The following is a 15000-nucleotide window of genomic DNA, read 5'->3' as shown; positions in this document are numbered from 1 at the left end:
AAAGAAATGTCGAAGAGGATCTACGTTGCAAGGTCTCTGACATAGCAGCACAAGCTGATGTCAGTCCCAGAACAGCTGTCAGGTATCACCACAAGCTGGGTTACTATGGCAGAGTTGCAACAAGGAAACCACTCCTTCGTTCAGCCAATATCAAGCGCAGAAAGGATTGGGCTGTTGAGATGGTGGAGAGACCTGTGGCCTTTTGGAGCACTGTCATTTTCTCTGATGAGTCACGATTCGCATTATTTTCTGACAGTGGAAGGATGTGGGTCTGGAGACTGTAGTCAAGAGTTTGACCTCAAAAGACTGCAGCTAACAATGAAACATGGTGGCATTTCAATAATGGTGTGGGGTGCAATTTGGAGTGATGGTCGATCAGAGCTTGTGGAGTGTCAAGGAAACATCAATTCAGGCAAATATATTTCTATATCAAAGGAAGGACTCGTTCTAATATTCTCCAGTGGTAGAATGAGTAAAAATGTCTTCCTATTTATGGAAGATGGACCTCCTTGTCACACTGCTCAAGCAACACAAAATTGGTTGAGCCAAAAATGGGACAAGGAAACTTCCATGGACAAGTCAGTCCCCGGATATGAATCCTATTGAACACCTCTGGGGCATATTAGACCGACAACTTCGCAAAAAGAACAGGAAGCCATCTTCAAAGCCCGAACTCTAAGGATTACTACGGGAAACATGGCAAGAAATCCCTCAAGATGATATTCGTGAACTAATCACTAGCATACCTAGAAGGGTCCTTGCATTGAAAAAAACAAAGGGATGTCAACCAAGTACTAGTTATTCACATTGTGACCATTATAAGCACTTTAATTGTATCAATTGCTTGTTTAATAAATTAAACGATTGTTGTCTATTCAATTCTGTCATGTCTGTGTACATTATATACAGGAGAAACATGGGTAGGAAGACACAAATATGGAGAGAAATATACACAGGCAAATAGATAGATAGATAGAGAGAGAGAGAGAGAGAGAGAAAGAGAGAGAGAGAGAAAGAGAGGGAAAGAGAGAGAGAGGGAGAGAGAGAGAGAGAGGGGGCAGACGAGGAGAACAGGATAGGAAGCGAGGCCGCGGAAAAGAAAAATGTTGAAATAGAATAACAGCGGGGGGAGTAAGTTTGGAAGCTAACGAGAGAGAGAGAGAGAGAGAGAGAGAGAGAGAGAGAGAGAGAGAGAGAAGCAAAGATGGAAGGGAAAACGAGAGGGAAAACGAGAGAGGGAGAGAGGGAGGGTAAGGGTGGAAAGGAGGGGGTGGATGGAAGTGAGGAGAGGAGGGAAGGAGGGGAGAAGGGGAGAGAGGGAAGGAGGGAGAGAGGAAAGGAGGAGAGAGGAAAGTAGGGAGAGAGGGAAGGAGGGAGAAGGAAGGAGGGAGAGTAGGAAAAAGGGAGAGAGAAGGAGGAAAAAGGGGGAGTGAGAGGAAGAGAGGGAGGGAGGTAAAAAGGGTGGATGGAAGAGAGAGAGAGAGAGAGAGAGAGAGAGAGAGAGAGAGAGAGAGAGAGAGAGAGAGAGAGAGAGAGAGAGAGAGAGAGAGGGGGGGGGGAGGGAGAAGGCTAACCTGTGGTGACAGCAGAGCAGATAATTTGTAAATGTTATCAACACGTTTCGATGTGACGCAAACTGTCACCACCACCAATACAACCACCACCATGACCACCACAAGCCCTCTTCCTCCTTATTCCTTCCTCCCACTTCCACTTCAGTCCTCCCTCACTCCCACCACCTCCTCCACCATCCACTCCAAATTTCGCTCACCATCACCTTCCACCACAACCATCCATCCGACCTTCCTCACCCATCCACTCCGCACCAACAAAAATCAACCAACTTCATTTTCCGTCCTAAACAAAGTTTCACTTCACCACCCCCCACCCCAAGCCCACCCCCACCTACTCCAATGACCCACTCAATAACCCCTGCGGCCAAGCCAGGGTTGTTAAGACTACAGGTGGTGTTACTTGTAACATGTCTAACACTTGTAACGTGTCTAACACTTGTAAAGTGTCTAACACTTGTAACGTGCCTAACACTTGTAACGTGTCTAACACTTGTAACGTGTCTACCACTTGTAACGTGTCTAACACTTGTAACGTGCCTAACACTTGTAACGTGTCTAACACTTGTAACGTGTCTAACACTTGTAACATGTCTAACACTTGTAACGTGTCTAACACTTGTAACGTGCCTAACACTTGTAACTTGCTTAACACTTGTAACGTGTCTAACGTTTGTAACGTGTCTAACACTTGTAAGAGAGGGGGGGAGGAGAAAAGAGAATAGAGAAGAATGTGAAGAGAGGGGGGGGAGAAAAACGAAGACAGAAGAAAGAAAATACAGAAGATAAAAAAGAGAGAAGAGAGATGATTTGAAAGAAGAGAGTAAGAGCACCACCAAAGGCCCCACAGGTTGTGTGTGTGTGTGTGTGTGTGTGTGTGTGTGTGTGTGTGTGTGTGTGTGTGTGTGTGTGTGTGTGTGTGTCCCTAGTTGTATTTTACGGGAAGGGCAGCTATGCTCGTGGTATCCCGTCTTTGTATCTCGCAACATCTAGTTTGCTCTTGAATTCATGTATGGTGTTTGCACACACTACGGTTTCGTCCAGTTTGTTCCAGACATCCACCACTCTGTGTGGAAAGCTGTTTTTTTCAGATCTCTTCTATAAATGTCCTTTTTGAGTTTCTTTTCATGTCTCCTTGTTTTTCTTGTCCCAATTTAACAAGTCTTCTCTATCAAGGACTCCCATGCATTTCATAACTCTGTGTGTGTGTGTGTGTGTGTGTGTGTGTATTGTGCGTGCGTACGTGTGTGTGTGTGTGTGTGTGTGTGTGTGTGTGTGTGTGTGTGTGTGTGTGTGTGTGTGTATGTGTGTCCGCGCGCGGGCGCGAGTGGAGAGAGAGAGAGAGAGACCGGAGGTCCGAGCCACAGAACAGAATGTTAAATCTGACCTCCTATAGAAAGCCAGATCCAACCACGCACAGCTTTTGGTTGACCGGGGCGGCATGACACAGCGATCCTCGTCGTCTCTGCCTTGGTCTCACCTCGCCTCCAGTGGCAAAGGACGTTTTATAACACACAAAAGTGTGCCGACATGGTAAGGGTGGTAAGTGTGTGTGTGTGTGTTTTTGTGTACTGATATATACGTGCATTCAAAAGACCAAGTGACAAGGCGAAAAGACACACACACACACATACACACACAAACACGCACACACACACAATGTCCTTAACTCTTGCAAATATCATTCACGAATATCAGATTCGCTTTGGCTTCCGCCGGGAGATTTCACTCGGCCAAGAAGAGAGAAGCTGTTGCTCCGATTGCCGCCAGGGGGACTTGATCCACGGACGGCGCCGCCCTAGGCAGGAGAGCTTACACGTGAACGGACGGGCGACTGCAGCTGGCAAATGCGCTTGCTTTCGTCTGCACAGGACCCGTGTAGGAGCGAGCGGGCGAGGGAGCGGGCCAAACGGTGCCGTCCGTTGCGCCCTTCTCGCACGCAGAGGGATGCAGGGAGGGGAGGGGAGGGGAGGGGAGGGGAGGGGAGGAAGGGAGGGACGCAATCGAGCAGGCAGGAAGGGAAGCAGGGAGTGACGCGTGCAGGCGAGCAGGCCAGCAGGCAAAGGGGGCAGGAACGGAGCCAGGGAAGGAGGTAGGCTGGGGAGGAGGAAGGCTAGGGAGAAGGTAGACTGGGGAGGAGGTAGGCAGGGGAGGAGGTAGGCTGGGGAGGAGGTAGGCTGGGGAGGAGGTAGGCAGGGGAGGAAGGAGGTAGGAAAGCAAAGAGGGAAGGAGGGAGGCAGGGGAGGAAGGAGGTAGGAAGGGAAGAAGGGAGGTAGGGGAGGAGGTAAGAGGGGAAGGAGGTAGGAAGGAAAGGAGGGAGGCAGGGGTGGGGGTAGGAAGGGAAGGGGGTTGGTAGGAGGGGAAGGAGGTAGGCAGGAGGGGAAGGAGGTAGGAAGGGAAGGAGGGAGGAAAGGGAGAAGGTAAGAAGGGAAGGAGGTAGGAAGGGAAGTTGGGAGGAAAGGGAGAAGGTAAGAAGGGAAGGAGAGAGGCAGGAGGAGAAGGAGGTAGGAAGGGAAGGAGGGAGGAAAGGGAGAAGGTAAGAAGGGAAGGAGAGAGAGGTAGGAGGGGAAGGAGGCAGGCAGGAAATGGGATAAGCAGGAAGGGAGGCATTCATGCATTCAAGCAGGCAGGCAACAAGCCAACAGTTGTCGCTCCTCCCAAGGCCTCGTTAACAGTACCCAGAGCAGGGAGCTGCTCCCTGTTCCTACTGCGAGCGGCCCCACGCCCGTGCCGCCCAGGATCACCTCTCGACCAATCAGCATCGAAGCAAACAACCCCGTTTCTTATAACTTGGCGGATCTGAGCGATGTTGCCATGTAGGTGGTTTGCAATGATCGTACTTCTCCTCGGATGATCAGTTTGTCTTCTATTGTTTAGTATCGTTTTCTTCCGTCAAGTTAGAATGAACGGAGTGTTGTCACTATACAGTTCTCTGTAAGCAACTTTAGTATAAAATTTAGTTCATGTCGGGAGTTCCAATAAGGGTTGGGTACAATCATCAGAAACATCCTTTGAAGAAGATAATAAAGATGTATGTATGTATATATATATATATATATATATATATATATATATATATATATACATATATATATATACAAAGAAAATATAATAAATACAACGAGGAACACAAATAAAATACCACCACTAGAATTCTTATTCTAGGTTTCTCAGAAATAAATAAAAAAAGGTCATCGGCATATGCCATTCATCTCCGGACATTGAAACAATCTCCCGTCATGCCTAGCAGCTCGCACTGTGACGTCACCAATCGAACACTGGATCAAGCAAGATCAACAAATTAAATCCAACAAGGAATAAACAAAGGATAATAGGTCCAAAACAAAAGTACAATTCTGTCTATTTAATGCTTTCTCTCTGTAGTGTGTGTGTGTGTGTGTGTCTGTGTTTGTGATTCACCTTGGTCTTGGGATCGACAGCTATTTCCCTCCCGGAAGAGAGCTCAGAGCTCATATGACCGATCTATGGGTAACGCTATGACCTTACACGCACACACACACCCAACTCCCCGCCCACGAGAGTTGGAGTGACGACTCGAAGCGCAGCGATACTGAAATAATGTCAGCCCTGGGCAGGATTCGAACCTAGTACCGCCGTACTGACAGTCTGTGTGTGTGTGTGTGTGTGTGTGTGTGTGTGTGTGTGTGTGTGTGTGTGTGTGTGTGTGTGTGTGTGTGTGTGCCGGGGGTTCCTACAGTTGAATAACATCGAATGGAGGCAGCTGTAATAATAAAAAAAAAATCAGAAGTATATGGAAAGGGTAACGGTTAATCTATTAACACCATCAGCACTGCAGGTAGCCACTCCCATTCCGTACTTGCCGCCAGGCGATTTTAATCACCTCCTTAGTATCAAATGGGAACGAAATGCAACGGAGCGGCAATCTCTCCCCCAACGAGGCTCGGGGTCCGAGGCGACGAGCGTTCACCCTCCGAGCAACGGTCCCGAAAGAAACTGAAAGTATTTTCAAGCGGAGTTGCCAGACATCTCCATCCGGCAGGAGTCCTCGATGGCCAAGGAAGGCCACAGGGGCCCGGGGGCAGGGCCATTGCGTCACGACCTCTGAAGGAGGAGCTGTGTTCCCCGCCCCCCAAACCCCCCCTGGTTGAAGTTTCTAGTGTCCTTCGTCAGTTTTAGTGGTGAAGATTCGTAAGTGGAGCAGTAGGTTATTTGGCTAGCCGCAACTCGGGACGGTACCTGCACAACACTTGCAACGCTACTTCTTGCATTCACACGTATGAACACAACCACGCGTGTACACGCATACATACACACACACACAGGTGCACGCATCCACATGTGCATACGCACAATGTGTACATATACACACTACACAGTATACATACAAACACCATGTACATACACACACAATGTGTATACATGCACACAATGTGTATACATGCACACGCAATGTGTATACATGCACACGCAATGTGTATACATGCACACGCAATGTGTATACATGCACACGCAATGTGTGTACATGCACATGCAATGTGTATACATGCGCACACAATGTATGCGTGCACGCACGACCATATGTGTATATATACACACGTGTACACAATCACATTAGTTCTATACATGCACACTATCTGAACACACATACAATGTGTACACACACACGTACACACGCACGCACATATACTGTACATATACCTATACAGATTCGAGCAACTTGGGCGTAACGAAATGTATTCCGAGATGCCATTGCCTCCCGGGCGGGCGGGACGCTGCTGGACTTCACGGAAAGCTTTTGGGCGAAGACAACATTTACAGACGATAAAGCTTTTTTTTTTTTTTTATCTCGGGTCCTCAGATGAAGAAGAAGAAGAAAAAGAAGAAGAAAAAGAAGAAGAAAAAGAAGAAGAAGAAATGGAAGAAGAAAAAGAAGAAATGGAAGAAGAAAAAGAAATGGAAGAAAAAGAAGAAATGGAAGAAAAAGAAGAAGAAGAAGAAGAAGAAGAGGAAGAAGAAGAAGACGACGACGGACCCTCACCCAATTTTCCGTCCGGCAACCCCCCCCCCACCCACCACCACAACGCCTGGGGGGAAAATCCTAACTGCCCACACAATTAGCGTTTAGCATGTTTGCCAGAAAATACTTAAGACTTGGTCACAGAAAACAACTAAAAATAAACAATAAATATATATACTGTATATATATATATAAATATATATATTAGTGAATAAATGAATTAAACATGTGAATAAATAAAAATTAAAAAATAACAAAACTTCAGAAATGACTACGAAATAGACTTCGAACGAAGAAAAAGAATTCAAACATTTGAATAGAAAATAAATAATACAAGTAAACCAATACACGTATGAAGAGAAATCGAAAAAAAAAAGAATAAAAAATAAAACTCTCAATTCAATGAATCGGACACATGTGTAATATCGGCTGTTATTTTTCAATTAAACACACTGCCGACTGTTTGACCCGGCAGTGATAGCACTAAGTATCAGCTGTTCTGGGACTGAGCGGATGAGGAGGAGCGGGGAGCAGATATTGATGATGAAAAGGAAAGAGAGAGAGAGAGAGAGAGAGAGAGAGAGAGAGAGAGAGAGAGAGAGGAGAGAGAGAGAGAGGAGAGAGAGAGAGAGAGAAAGAGAGAGAGAGAGAGATAGAGAGGAATGAGAGAGAGGAGAGAGGAGAGAGAGATAGAGATAGAGAGAATCCGTCCGAAAGTTGTCCAACGCAAGATGAATATACGTACAGTATACTTTGGTTACTGAGCATCGAACCAGCTGACGGGGGTTGTGCCCTTTCCCTGCGCTCGCTTAAGGTTAAATGTGCTTGTGTGGCAGTGTTACGATGCTTACAACATAGCTTCATATCGTTACTGATGGGTTTTGCAAATAGTGGTTCATTTATAACAGTCAACTATACCGAAGACTTAATTATTATAATTACTACTCAAGAGCTTTTATTATAATTACTATTATAATATAATGTATATATATACACATTATATACATGTATATATATATACAATATATATATATATATATATATAATGTGTGAGTGTGTGTGCGCGCGCCTGCGTGACGTAAGTGGGAACAGGAAACAAGAGTTTTAGTCTGTGTTTATGCCTGACTAGTTTCGCAAATGACTAATAAAAAACCTATCTGCAAACTAGCCAGGAATAAATCGGACTAAGATTCCTGATTCCTATTCCCATTCATGTCAACCTCTCACAAATTCTCAACATTGTGTGCATGTGTGTGTCTGTGTGTGTGTGTATATATATATACATATATATATATACATACATACATATGCATGTACATAGCACTGTTCACGTTAAAGTAAAAAAAAAAAAAAAAAAAAGGATGAGCAGTATCGTTTTCAGTGCCACAACATATCCTACAGGCACCCCCATCTACTCATATCAGTCAACGGAAATCCACATGCCCCGTCCATCCACCTTCCATGCGCAGATATCTCTGGTGCTTGTCTCGTTGAACATGGCTGCAAACGAGCTAATCCCTGCCCAAACCCAAGCCGCTGAATGTATATAACAAGGCAGGCCATTTTATTCGCCACAATAATTACTAATGCCAGGAATATAATTCGTCCACATGTGTGAAACGTATTTGCTTTATTAGACAATGCAAACTAGCGCTACATACATAATGTATGAGTCTGCTATATTACCACGCCAAGTGTACACGATTTGATGCGTATGCATATCGTATACATAAATACATAATGCTTGCGGTTCAACGTCCCGGCAGGAATTGAAATCGCTAATACCAAATAGGCACAAGGGTTTCACCAGGCGAGCAACGAAATGTCCCTATTATATTGTTGCTGTTATTCATTTCAATCTAACCGTTTACAAAACATAATACAAATAACATAACTATCACAGACATATTAAAGATCTACAACGCAAAGATATCAATCAATCAAATCAGCCATCCCGAGTCCAGTGCTGAACAAAGGCCTCCTTTATAGCATTCCATGATTCACACGACCGCGCTAACCTCTGCCACGTCACTCCTGCAAACTTCTCCATCTCGTCTCTCCACCTTCTGTCTGGTCTGCCTTAAAAGGCAAAGATATACCTCCACGTAATTCTGAACACACAGTGGGTCACGTTCGTATGACCACAGAAGTACGGCTGTGACTCACTCCTGAGGAACAAAGTTTTGAACGACGTGAACAGGGCATAGAGTTCCGGGTGAGAGAAATGCGTTATGGTATTAAAAGAATGGTAAGGTTGCGGCCCTGACCCGTGAGAAGAATGGAAAGGAGAGATGGATGAAATACTTCGTCAAACTTCTGAATGCGAACGAGGAAAGAGAGCGACTCGTCGACTCGAAAAGGAAGATACGTGAGGTGAAGAGTCTCAGAGGGTCGCTCCCCATGCCCCTCCACCCACGCACCGACACACAGTCTATAAAACACGTTCTTCGGTGGATTTATAGCTAATAAAAGCGATTTCTCGTATCAAAGGAAACAGGCAAGTTATGTTACAAAGTAAGAAAAGTTTTTTTCTCTGCATTTTTATTCAACACTGATGCTTGCTTGCGTTCTTTCAATAATTGACCATTCGAAGCTCGTCTAGATAAAGATGAGGTCAAGGAACTTGTCTCTTCCCCTGTAATGTACACATCTTTCTGGCGGGCGCCACCTGATTTAAATCAGCTGTCGTAATGCGAGTAGCAAGGAAATGCACTGGAGAAGGGCAAACCACCGGGAATAGATGGCATGAGTAAGGACTACGTGCACAGGGCATTGGCAGCACATGTCACACGTTCTATGAACAATTTAAGGGGAGCAGTCTCTATCTCTCTCTGAATGTGTGTGTGTGTGTGTGTGTGTGTGCGCGTGTGATTCACCATGGTCTTGGATCACGTGTTGGACTCGTGATCGACAATTATTAACATCCCGGATGAAGGCTCAGAGCTCGTATGACCGATCCATGGGTAATACTGTGACCTTACACGCACACGCACGCACACACACACACACACAACTCCCCGCCCATGAGAGTTGGAACACGACCCGCAGCGCAACGATGCTGAAATTATTTCAGCCCTGGGCGGGATTCGAACCCGGACCGCCGTAGTGGCAGGCGAGAACTCTAACCACCGCGCCACGAGGTTGTGTGTGTGTGTGTGAGAGAGCGAAAGTGAACCAGGATAGGTACACCACCATTGGTAAAAAAATATAGAAAAAAGTATCAGTCCACAATGTACTTGAGACATTATGACACCGCAGAACGCAGGCGACTGAAACACCAATGCCAACATGGGCAGGCATCTGGCTGTTGGCGGGAAGGATCGCACTCGGAGCGACCAATACTCTTCACGTATTGTACATGCAGGAGGAGGAGGATTGCCACACGAGATGAAGCAAGATGACCGAGGTGCAGGTGGAGAGAGAGAGAGAGAGAGAGAGAGAGAGAGAGAGAGAGAGAGAGAGAGAGAGAGAGAGAGAGAGAGAGAGAGAGAGCGCTCGGGTGGACCAAGTGTTTATTACATATTATTAACACATCTACGTGACGAAAGCAAAGGAACTGTCTGTCATATTCATGGACTTGGAGAAAACATACGAACGGAGGCCGGCGATGGGGCTAGTGCCGAGTCATAACTGCGCACAAGGATTGACGCATTGGATATAACGAGACTACGCTCACGGCCAACTGGGTTGGGTAAATTCACGAACAGTTTGGGCTACAAAGCTCCTGAAAGGACCATTTGGTGTTCATGGGATCCTGATACCTGGAATGACGTGGAGAGAAGGTGGTCGGGGTAAGAAGAACCAGATGGCAATCCTTCCGTTTGCAGGCGACGGACGATTGTGAAAATATGAAATGCACCGACACACAAGAGGACGAAAATGAAACATGGTAACAGTAGGGTTTGCGGCAAGGAAGAAGGGTCAATGTCTTGATGGAGCGTCTTGTGCAAGACTGGAGGCGGCACGAGTATCAATGTAGACCTTCGAGCGAAAGTAGCCGCGGCTCGAGCGGAAATAGTACAAGGGGCAGCAGCAGATCTTAAAAAAAAAAGGTGAAATATAAAAAGAAAACAAACGAAGGGAAACCAATTCTTTTCACTGGGCAACACCAAAGGCGTGGAATAGAAGGGAAACGAAAGAGAAAATAAAAACTTGGAAAATATAAAGGCAAAAAGGAGAGGCCGACCCCAATGAACCAAAATAGTTTGGGTTGAGAGCGAAGTACCTTGAGTGAACTCTTGACAACACATTCCAAGGACTTTCTTTTGCAAACATGGCTTCCGTTGCTGATCGAGATATTTGTCCGGACGGCGCATACCCAAGAGTGAAATACTTTTCCCTCTACAGAAAGAAAAACATAACGAATGTTCTCAACAAACGCTACACACTGAACGGTATTGAGTGAGTCCAGACCTGACCGGTGCGACGCAAGCGCTCAGGGCAATTACAAGACGAGAAACGAAGAGACCAAAGCCATTCACAAGAAGGTCAGTTAGCGCGGAAAACGAGAAGAAAAGCGCAAACCCCCACCCCCCCGAATATACACCGGGGAAGGAGCGAATGCCAAGAGCGCATCATCATCATCAGCGAGAGCCGGAGACACAGGACCAGTTGAAGTTGGGGCCGTCAGCGATGAGTGATGGCGCGAAGAAGGAAGGAGTGCTACTCGAAGAGAAAGGGAGGAGGAGGAGGAGGAGGAGGAGGCGAGACCACGAGTGGAAGATTGGAGGCGATGGCATTCGAACCAGACCGGCTCTGAGCTCGTATGACAATGTACTTGGGGGGAGTCGAGTGTCCCGACGTGAAAGGAAGATGGATATGTGAGTATGCCCGACAAGTGAGGTTTGATCGACACAACTGAGCCAATACCGGGCCGCCCCCCCTCCACCTTCTCGTTTGATCAAGTCATATTCTCAATATACACGCTGTGCATATATGCATGCACTGGAAAATGAAGTATACACACTTGCGTACACACATCTACACGTGTATGTGTGTATACACGTATGCAAGTATACATGTATGCATTCATGTCGTGTACGCACGCATGAGTACACTTCTACGAGAGGGGAAGGTAACACGACTAGAACAACTTTAACCTCTGGACCAGTGCCGCACATCAGTCCAGCCATGTTCCAGCTGGTTCCAAAGGAACCCAACAGTGTGATAAGAACATAAGAATGAAGGAGACTGCAAGAGACCATAAGGCCTACACTAGGCAGCTCCGTGATGTATGCAGACAGGTAATACCAAGACTCCTCAGCCGAGCAGGGCGGAATGCTGGTCCTTCCCCGTCTCTCCCCTTTACCCGCAGGGTTCAAGTCCGTCTTTGCAGATCGAGGGGCGGGGAATGGGGTGGGTGTGTGTGTGTGTGTGGGTGGGTGGGGGGGGTGGATCGAACGCTCTCCATCCCGCTGAAGTGGGAATGGGTCCCATTGTGTGTGTGTGTGTGTGTGTGTGTGTGTGTGTGTGTGTGAAAGGATATCGGTCATTCTCTTCTCGAAGAAGAACGCGATCTCTCTATATGAATATACATAAAACTATCGTGCTTGCTACTGAGGGAGGTAAAGAGAGAGAGAGGTAGAGAGAGGTAGAGAGAGAGAGAGAGAGAGAGAGAGAGAGAGAGAGAGAGAGAGAGAGAGAGAGAGAGAGAGAGAGAGAGAGAGAGAGAGAGAGAGAGAGAGAGAGAGAGACTGTCGGCCAGCACCTTCTATCATCATCACAAGTGTGACGCCAACACTTGAGGGAGAGGAACATCAGCCAACAATAGCAATTCATAACCAAACAAAGACTTTGGCTTCCTCCTGTCTCGATCTAATGAGGCTCCTGGATTCGGCAGCATTATGCACCACAATGCCCAACAATAATCTGGTTTGCAAAGTGAAAAGACGACTGTCAAAGGCGAGGATTACGAGAGAGAGAGAGATCAGAGAGAGAGAGAAAGAGAGAGTTCAGAGAGAGAGAGAGAGAGAGAGAGAGAGAGAGGGGAGGATGGGGAGGGTAGGGGACAGGATGGTGGTTGGGGAAATGAATCTGGAAGATATATGCTTCGGCAGCCTGATTATACCAGAGGCGGACAGGAGAATGTACGGTGAAAAATTATGACGGCCTCTGTGTGTGCGTGTGTGTGTGATTCACCACGGTCTTGGATCACATATTGAACTCGTGATCGACAGTTTTTACCTTCCCGGAAGAGAGCTCACAGCTCATATATGACCGATCTATGGGTAATGCTGTGACCTTACACGCACACACACACACCCAACTCCCCGCCCACAAGAGTTGGAGTAACGACTCCCAGCGCAGCGATACTGAAATTATTTCAGCCCTGGGCGGGATTCGAACCCAGGCCGCCGTAGTGGCGGCGGCGAACGCTACCACTGCGCCATCGTGTCGTGTGTGTGCATGTGTTTTGAATACAGAACCCTATGAAATATAAACATAAGAACATAAGAAATAAAGGAGACTGCAAAAGACCATAAGGCCTACACTAGGCAGCTCCGTATGAAGACCCTATGAAGTGCATGGGTCCTTCCAGCTTCCATTTCAAACCTGAGAGCTCCTGTCAGAAGAAGCATTCCTGCAGAAACCCTTTTTTGTTCAACACGATCGAAGCCACATCGAGCTCGAACCAGGACCCGAAGTCCTCCCTAGACACTAGTTCCTCTCCCCGCGAGCAATACCAGGAACACAATTAACCAAACGAATCCCGGGCCACTTCCAGGAGAGAGAGAGAGAGAGAAAGAAAATTAGACCAAAAAAAGTATAATGGTTCATCCTTCTGTGCTCTCCCTCCACACCACACCAGAGGCCTCCCCTGGCAAGCGAGAGAGGAAAAAGAGGCAATAATCTGCCAGGTCACAGAAAGGTCAGATTAATGCACTGTTTCTCAATACCATTTCTCGCTTGTCAGGCCTGTGTTCTCTCTTGACAAATCACACGGTTTTACGAAATTTAGGCCTCAACCTGTACTCGGTTACATAAAAACTGCACTCCTTATCAGATCAAATGTTTTGCTAGTTTCCTTTCACACTTTCGTCCTACATTCCTATGACAACCTGGTTTACTTAACAAACCTGAAATGATGTAGTTAGTCATATCAACAAGTTCAAAATCTTTAACAATTTTCAACAATTATAAAACCCCAGCCAGATTAAATGTGGCAATGTAACCAATATACATAATCTAAATTTTGCTATCTATATGCATTAAACACCATATGATATCCAGGATCTACATGAAACTGTTAAATTACAAATTGTGTATAGTTTGAAACTAGGTTTACTGTAATCTATCTGTGCAATAATGGTTTAAGAGGCTTTCGTATTTTTTCTGCTTAATTAATGCAAGCCACTATTTCATATTTCTCTCAGTTTACCAAGAAAATTAACAATTCATATTTAGTTCTTAAAATGTCAATATTGCAACTGCCTTATAACTTCCTAAAGTATGAATAATTTTAATGTTAGGTTCTAAGTAACTGTACTTCATGGTATCTATATATTTTTTTAATTTATATACTTTTTTTCCCTTTAACAACCGATGTACCAAAATCCAATAAAGGTACTGACGTTAAAAAATCTGAAAATGTCTTAACAGTTTTGTTTCTAGAATACTGTTACTAGTTTTCATTTTTTAAACTAACAGCTCATCTATGACCATTTCAACATTAGTCTACTATTCAATTGTTCACTGCTATCTTTCACTGTTTGTGTAATAATGTATTATACTTTCACATCATTGAAACCCTCTGAAAAATATTAAGGCTTTGAGTTTGTACTCATGTGCCTGCTTGTATATATTTGTACAAATAATGAAATAAAAAAAATGGTAAACAACTTCAGGGAAAAAATACTATACCAAAGTAACTTATTTCTCGCATAAACCATCACATGATATCTAACTCGCTACTTCTTAATTAACTTTTTGCAAATATTTACCAAACATGACATGACCAATTACTTAATTGCATATAACAAACACTTGTAATAAACAAGTTACAAAAGCTTATTTTCAGTAATGTTATACAGATCTATTCAAATGTCTTATAAAGTGTATGGTTAATGCTAATATTCACTTGCATCAAATATAATTATTATGTATTTTCATTCTAGTTTTTCACTGATAAACAGACACACCAATGGAAAAAATTATTACATCTTTTTCATGGGTTTGACTGTAAATCACAGTGAAATTTATTTGGTTAATATAGGCAAACTCTTTGGTAGAACGCATAGAAAAAAATAATATTCTAAATTCTTAATTCACTGATATAGAATTACAATTCTATAATTAAAGACAGGAACTGCAATGAATCTGTCAAAGTATATATTTCACAAGTCGTCTGTATGTAACTTTCCCAGGGTTTCTCTGCCTTCACCTTCTTATACACCCATTCCACTAATCACATTCTCTTATTAGTCTTTCGAA

The 15000-nt window shown here is 45.0% G+C and overlaps 1 protein-coding gene across 1 annotated transcript in view; it reads right to left on the bottom strand.

Moving 5' to 3' along the window:
• The window catches only part of Fur2 (furin-like protease 2), an 822743-nt gene that overhangs the window by 807452 nt on the left and 291 nt on the right, over positions 1-15000 (bottom strand). The window lies entirely within an intron of this gene.

The sequence above is a fragment of the Oratosquilla oratoria genome, chromosome 7 (assembly GCF_046742065.1).
Source record: "Oratosquilla oratoria isolate Oo_2021 chromosome 7, ASM4674206v1, whole genome shotgun sequence".
Lineage (NCBI taxonomy): Eukaryota > Metazoa > Arthropoda > Malacostraca > Stomatopoda > Squillidae > Oratosquilla > Oratosquilla oratoria.
Note: the sequence above shows the minus strand (reverse complement) of the source record. Positions and strands in the feature narration are given on the sequence as shown.